The sequence below is a fragment of the Asparagus officinalis genome, chromosome 6, assembly GCF_001876935.1.
Source record: "Asparagus officinalis chromosome 6, Aspof.V1, whole genome shotgun sequence".
Lineage (NCBI taxonomy): Eukaryota > Viridiplantae > Streptophyta > Magnoliopsida > Asparagales > Asparagaceae > Asparagus > Asparagus officinalis.
This window is the reverse complement of record NC_033799.1, coordinates 3,154,853-3,163,291: the sequence shown is the minus strand read 5'-3', so window position 1 is coordinate 3,163,291 and position 8,439 is coordinate 3,154,853.

Sequence of the window (8,439 nt, the reverse complement as noted above, 5' to 3'; positions counted from 1 at the left end):
AAGGCATGTTGAAAGCAAACTGACTTTTTCGCTTCGGGGGCACTATCTTCTTACAAGATTCCGTAGGCCCTTTTGCTCCAGAAGTCTTTTAACTTTGTGATAAAGGTTTTAAAACTATTTTTGAAAAAGAATATTGCTTTATTTATGATATTGATATGATTACTATTCTTTTTGAAGGACATAGAAAAAATAATATATATGTTTTATCAAAGAAGAATATTTCTAATGAACATTGTCTTCTTGCATCGTCTAATAATTCTCTTTTATGCCATAAACGTTTTGGTCATGTTAATTTTAAACATATTTCTAAAATTTCTAAGAATAATTATGTTAAAGGATTACCCAAGCTCTCTTATAAAGATAATTTTTTTGATGCTTGTGAACAAGGTAAAATACATAAATCTTCTTTCAAATCTAAAGATGGTGTATCTATAAGTAAACCACTAGAATTAATTCATATTTATCTTTTTGATCCTTCTAGAGTAGCATCATTAAATAAAAGTAGATATGCATTTGTACTTGTTGATAATTTTCCAATATTTACATGTGTAATATTTCTTAAAAATAAAAATTATGCTTTTAATGAGTTTTCTATCTTTTGCAAAAGAATTCAAAAACAAAAGTCTCCTTCAATCATTACTATACGTAGTGATCATGGAGGAGAATTTAAAAATAAACTTTTCGTAAAATTTTTTGATAAAAATGGTATTTCTCACACTTTTTCTTTTCCTCAAGCTGCTCCACAAAATGGTGTAGTAGAAAGGAAGAATAGAACTTTACAAGAATGTGCTAGAACCACATTGTGTGATAGTAACCTACCAAAGTATTTTTGGACAGAAGCTGTCTCTACAGCATTTTATGTACTAAATAGAATATTATTAAGACCTATTTTAAGGAAAACACCTTATGAATTATTTTATGATAAAATTCCTAAAATTTCTTATTTTAGAGTGTTTGATTGTAAATATTTTATTTTGAACACAAAAGATAATTTGGACAAATTAGATTCCAAATCTGACGAATGAATCTTTGTTGGATATTCTAATCATAGCAAAGCTTATAGAATATATAACTAAAGAACCTTAGTCATTGAAGAATCTATGCATGTTTCTTTTGATGAGAATTTTACAAAAATACCCATTATTTTAAATAATAATGATGATTTAGTTGATATTATTCATGACACTCTAATGTCAGATATTTCAAAAGATGACAATTTACAAAATGATTTACCAAAGGATTTTGTAGAAGTTAAAAATCATCCACATGATTTGGTTATTGGAAATATTTCTGATAAAGTCACTACTAGATCTCATTTTAATTTAATTGCTCATTCAGTTTTTATTTCTATTATTGAACCTAAAAATATAAAAGAAGCTTTACTTGATGATTTTTGGATAATTGCCACGCAAGATGAATTAAACCAATTTACAAGAAATAATATTTGGGATCTTGTACCTAGACCAAAAGATAAGTCCATTATTGAAACTAAATGGATTTTTAGAAATAAATTGGATGAATCTTGATAAGTTATTAGAAACAAAGCTAGATTAGTTGCTCAAGATTATAATCAAGAAGAATGTATTGATTATGATGAAACCTATGCACCAGTGGCTCGTTTAGAATCTATAAGAATTTTACTTGCATTTGCATATTTTATAAAATTTAAATTATATCAAATGGATGTTAAAAGTACTTTTTTAAATGGTTTATTAAAGAAGAAGTTTTTGTAGAACAACATCTAGGTTTTAAAAATGAAAGTTTTTCAAACCATGTTTTTAAACTTAAAAAGGCTTTGTATGGTCTAAAACAAGCACCCCGTGCTTAGTATGATAGATTAAAAAATTTTCTTTTAACTTCTAGTTTTAAAATAGGAAAAGTTGATTCTACGCTTTTTATAAAGAAAATAAATAAAGATATACTATTAATTCAAATATATATATAGATGATATAATATTTAGTTCTAATAACGATACTCTTTGTCAAGAGTTTGCAAAGACTATAGAGGATGAATTTGAAATGAGCCACATGAGTGAACTCAATTTTTTCTTTGGACTACAAATCAAACAATTAAATGAAGGGATTTTCATCAACCAAGGTAAGTATGCTAAAGATTTACTCAAACGCTTTGGAATAGAAAATACAACAAGTAAACCAACACCAATGAGTACAACTACATCTCTTGATAAAGATGAAAATGGTAAGAATATTGACCAAAAGTTATATCGAGGTATGATTGGTTCACTTCTTTACATTACTGTAAGCAGACCTGATATTATTTTAGTGTATGTTTATGTGCTAGATTTTAGTCTAATCCTAAAGAATCACATCTTAAAGTTGTAAAAAAATTTAGATACCTAAAAAATACTATAGATTATGGTTTATTTTATCCTAAGAATAGCACATTTGATTTACTATCATATAGTGATGCTGATTTTGCAGGGTGTAAATCTGATAGAAAAAGTACAAGTGGTACATGTCATTTTCTTGAACATTCACTTGTATCTTGGTTTAGTAAAAAGAAAAATTCAGTATCATGATCAACTACTGAAGCAGAATATATTGCTGCTAGTCTTGCATGTACTCAAGTTCTTTGGATGAAACAAACTTTATCTGATTATGGTATAGTTTGTCCCATATCATCAATAATGTGTGACAATAAAAGTGCAATTAATTTATCTAAAAATCCTATTCAACATTCACGTAAAAAACATATTGATATAAGAAACCATTTTCTACGTGATAATGTACTAAAAGATATTATTTTGTTAGATTTTATTTTAACTAATAAACAAATTGCTGATATATTAACAAAACCTTTAAAAGAAGAAATATATGTTAAATTAAGAAGAGAATTAGGTATATGTTCTTTAGAAGATTTAAAATAAGTTTTTAAAATCAATATATATGCATTTTCAACCTTAATAGTCGACTATTGAAGATAGTAGTCGACTACATGCACAAACATTGCATATAAGAATTTCTGTTCATTACAGTGTAGTCGACTAATTTTCTTAGTAGTCGAATATTCTCAGTTAAAACTGAAACGCTGTATTCTGTCAGTCACATTGTAGTCGACTATTTTTCTTAGTAGTCGACTACTTACATATGTTTTACACTTACTGACATTTTCTAGCATATTGGATTTTAACCTCTTATAACCAAAACCCAATACCAGTTTCACTTAAGTGAAATTCATTCCAACCACTCCTTTTTAACCTACTCAATCCTAGCCATATATTTAGATCAAATCTTCACCATACATTTGATTTTTAATCTAATCTTGACCATACAATTTATAATTCTTACAAAATATATCATAAAAACCTAAACTACCCACTCTCTCTCCCCCATAACTAACTCATCTTCTTCCCAAGTTCAAAACCCACCGAAAATCCAGTTAGGGCATCTTCCACTTTCAACTTTTCTCTAAAATTTTTACTCAAAATCATTTTTTTACCCAGTCAGTCAGCTTCTGTAGTCGACTACACCAGGAATTAGTCGATTACTCCTAGGGTTTTCATCTATTTGGTAAGATTTTCATCTTGAACCTTGCCAATTTTTTGATTTCTGAATTATCATGTGTAGATCTAAGAAAGCTAAGCAAGTTCATACAAGTATAAATGATGAAATCATTGTTTATTTAAAAAGTCCTGATTTACTTGAAGAATTTAACAAAATATCTTCATTTGAAATACTTTCAGGACGTTTTGTGAAATTTGATGATTTTATCCCTTGGAATTTCAGTTCATACTTTGAAAATGTGGGATTGCTTGAATTATTTTTAGCCGAAAATAGAAAACCCACACATCTGTTTCTAGTTCAATTGTTCTTTACAAATATATCTTGTGTAGGAACTATAAGTGGAACTAAAAAAATTAAAAACTTTTGTGAAATGAATAGAAATTGAATTGACTTCTAAGTCAATTGGAAAATTTTTTAACATTCCTTTCAGAGGTGTTTCACTCAGATCAATAAAAATGAATGATGGCAATTTGCTATCAAATGAAAATTTTCTTCCAGGATATAGTCTACCTTTGAACAATTCCAATAAGGTTCTTCCAATTCCACGTTTCATTGCTAGAATCTTAGCCTACAATTTATTTCTAAAAACTGGAAGTTTTCATTTTATTTCCCTAGATTTAGCAAAAGCATTATATGCTATAATGAGAAATATCCAAGTTACTTGGGCTAAAGTTTATTATGATAATCTCTCGACTGTACCAAAAGGATTTCTTCCATATGGTGCATTTTAACAAATATCTTTGATAAATTTCATGTTGATCTTGGTTTAGAAAATTATGTAGTTTGTTCCATTGAGTTCTTCGACTCAAATGCCCTAACGAGGATGAAGTTAACCAATTTTAAACTACATGAACAAAATCCACAATATGAACCTCAACCCTCTTAAGAACAAATTCCACAAAGTCATGAAGCCCCTTCCTCTAGCCAACAACCACCTGAAATGCAAGCAGATCCCTCCTGCTTCTCGGATGTGCAATATAACACTTTGTCTGCATGTATCCTTGAATTGGAGACTGGTCAGAGAGCCCTTTACACTCAAAACTCTTACATCATCAGTAATCAGGAGTACTTAATGAAGAAATTTGATAACTTGGATATGAAGCTCAGTGCATATTTCCAAGGATATCAACCTCCTCTAAGACCTTCATCTTAGAGGACCATGCATGCATCATCTAGTGCTTGAATTAGTTTCATGTTAAAAACTATTTGTTAACTTGGTGTGTTTTTAAATTTCTGTGTCAAAAACTATGTGTTTGTTATTTGCTTTAAGACTTATGTAGTGTGTTGCTACTTGGTTTATGTTGCTACCATGTTTTTATTATAATCAGTATGTGGCATAGTATATTCATGTGTTAAATATTCTAAATAGATTGTGATGATGGATGTTGTGGAAATTTTGGTTTTTGTGGTAAGTCTTTGCCTACCTATATGGATGGGTGAAGTACAAGACTATGTTCATAATCTGGATGACCTTTTTGAGGTGTTAGCACATGAAGAAGAAATTATGGCATGCTTACAATAATTGTTCATTTCCTTTTGATAATGACAAAGGGGGAGAATAGTATAAGAATGCCTTAATATAGATGCTTTTATGCAGGAGGAGTAAATAAGTATAATGCACATTTATTTTTATTTTGCTTAAATTGTATGTCATCATCAAAAAGGTGGGAGAATGTTGGCTATATTGCCCCAAATATATAGTTTTGATGATAACAACTTATGTACTATGTGTATTATGCACTAACATATCAATGCAACTATTTACATCAAATATGATCAAGATATGTAAACAAAGTGCAGGATGGGTTCAAGGCAACATGAAGCAAAGAAGAAGATATGCTATATATCAAAAATGTAAAATTTCTCTTTTTCTTTACTTAGATTTTATGTACAAGCCTTGATCACTCACAACACATACACACACATAGTATTAGAACACACTAATACATGCTTAGTGTGTGGTTAACAATAGAAATCCCTTATTTTAACCATTAGAGTTTATAGTTATAGAATGTGTCTCAAAATAAATTATATATATCATTTATAACCCCTAGTAGTCGACTACTACCATTATTGGTCGACTAATCAACTCTCAGATAGTAACTCAGGAATCTGGAGTTTTACAGTATAGTCGACTAATTATCTTAATAGTCGACTACTGAATATAGAGTCAAAATTTCCAGAAACTTTTCTTTCAGAGAGTAGTCAACTAATCGACTTAATAGTCGAATACTAAGTACTGAGTAAATTTTTTCAGAAACTTTTCTTTTAGGGAGTAGTTGACTAATTGACTTAATAGTCGACTACCTGCATAGAATAAAATTTTCCAGAAACTTTTGTTTCAGAGAGTAGTCGACTAATGACCATTATAGTCGACTACTAAGTAATTTTTTAGACTTTTCAAAATGAGATCTAATACATTATTGTCGACTACTTTGCCTTATAGTCGACTAATAAAACAGATTTTCGGTACGTTTGTGTTTAAATTTGAAATAGTTTTTTAGCCATTTATATTCGTTTAATTGATTCAAAAAGTTATCTTTTCATGGGATATAAATAGGTTATAAGTTCAGAATTTTGGTGAATCAAAACATATCTATAAACTTCAATTTTTGTGCATACTCAAGTGTTAAAATTCTGATTTTTGCTTGAGTATTTAGAAAAATAAAAATTCTAAAACAACCATTGTTCCTCATTATATACACAACGTGTTGAGAAAATTTTAGAGAATAAAGAGTTCATAAGCCACTGTTGCGCTTCACAAATATAGCAAGGCTTATAGGAGTTTTGTACATTGATTCAAGAAAAGGTTTCTCTCGGTTGTGAGAGGTGTAATCTCTTGGTAAAGAGATTGGTTGCAATTTGCAAGGACTTAAAAAATTGGTCAGGTTTTGTTTTGTTTGATTTTGTATGTTTTCTTCAAAATCATAGTGGAAATCTCAAACGGGATTTGCTTGGGGACTGGATGTACACTGAAAAGGTGGAACCATTATATATGCTTGTGTTTGTAATGTTGATTTTCTGTGATTATCATTTCTTCTTTACAAATTATAATCTACTTTGCATAAAATTTTTATAAAACACTATTCACCCTCCTCTAGTGTTTTTAGTGTGATTAGATCAGATCCTACAGATTGTTGATCTCCAACCTCTTCACTTGGAACCTCTTGAAGTAGGCCTGGAGGCTCTCTTCGGGCCCCTGCCTCATTTGAATCAACACATGAGGGGGCAACTTTTGTTTGGTGTCAGCCAGGAAGTGGTGGATGAACTTTTGGCTGATTTGTTCGAAGCTACTGATGGATTTCTTCTTAAGAGCATTCCACTAGAGCTTGACACTCCCTGAAAGAGTGATTAGGAAGCATCGACAAATGGCCACTTCCGAAGGTTGGAGCATGCTCATCACATCATAGTAATTTTGAACATGTTCAAAAGGATCTCCCTTGCCTTTGTATTTCTCCACATGAGGTATCTTGAATTTCTCACATAGGGCATCCATGATGTCGTCGGAGAGAGGGGTATTACCCCCGATGGCGTTGGCAACCAAGCGATATACTCAGTTGTACCCCGAGGCTCCAATAGTGGCTGAGGGAGCTAGGGATGCATGATGATGGAGGAGAGCCTTGGAGGCCACTCCCCTAGGATGGTCCTCAAAGTGACCAAGATTGGGACTCTCGCCAGAGGTCTCCTGATGACGGCGATAGTGTCGGTGAGGCTCGTCAGTGTGGGTTGTCCGATGAGGCGGCATAGATGTGTGCCCGACGTGATTCCCTAGTTGCCTAGCAGCAACATGAGGAGTCCAAAGAGGGAGCACCTACTGTGCTCCAGAAGGGTGAGCCTCTAACCATTGGTCTCCTGAGGGGGGAGGGAAAGCTAAAGTAGCTTGTTGTGGCTGCGGAAACTGAATAAGAAGTTCACTGGTGAGGCTAGCGAATTATTCTTGGAGAAACTGAGAAAGCTTGTGAGAAGTTTCCTCGAGCTAGGCTCGGGTAACATAGCTCTGGGATTGTGCTTCAGGGCTAGACTGACCAGACCCTTACTCAGAACCTGACACATTTTATCAAAAAAGAAAGAAGGCACCATGGTGAGCGCCAAACTGTTGATGGTTTATATGATCAAACAGTCAATTAGATCCTGGATAGGATCGGTTTGTTCAGTATTGAAGAGGGGCCACTTTCTTCTCTGATTTTATGTCTTGTTCTTGAACGGGGTTACTGAACAATCTACACATATATAAACTCATGAGAGGGCGGGGATTGCTTCCCCCGTTGTACCTCCAACGATTAAGTTAGCTGATGACTTGAGTGGGGTAAAGGAAGAACTATGTGTTCTTGTAATTGTGCGGTGTATGCGTTAGAGGATCAGGTTTGTGAATCCCTTGAATGTTAGAATAGTACCTGTATTTATACTCAGTACATAAGGGGTAGATTAGTCACTTTGGTCGAGCATAGAAGGACGGTGGCAAAGTGCGGGCTAACAACTAAGTCAGCCTTTGCTTTACAGGTGTTAGCTGGTGACTAGAGGGAGGATCTCCTCAGCATTAAATGAGAAGTGAGAGGGAGTATAACAGTGGCTCATATGGTCCAATGAATCATATAGACGGTTGGGGCTAGAGGCATGATGATGCCTGCTAAGCAATAAATGCGACGTGGACACATTGTCAGCGAGGATAAGTTTGAAGCAGAAGTTATCCTCTAGTTTTACTGAGAAGTAACGCCTTTCGAGTCATCCTCATGAGGCATTAGTCACATGGTCGAGTGGACTCCTGGTGAGTCGTCTTCGACAAGCAGGTTGACTAGTATCACTTTTCGAGTCGACATGAAGGAATATTGACTTGACCAATCAGCTAAGTCGGACTCTGCGGGGTTTAGGCCACCAAGTTGATTAGGGTTTTAATTGCATAAATACATCCGTCCA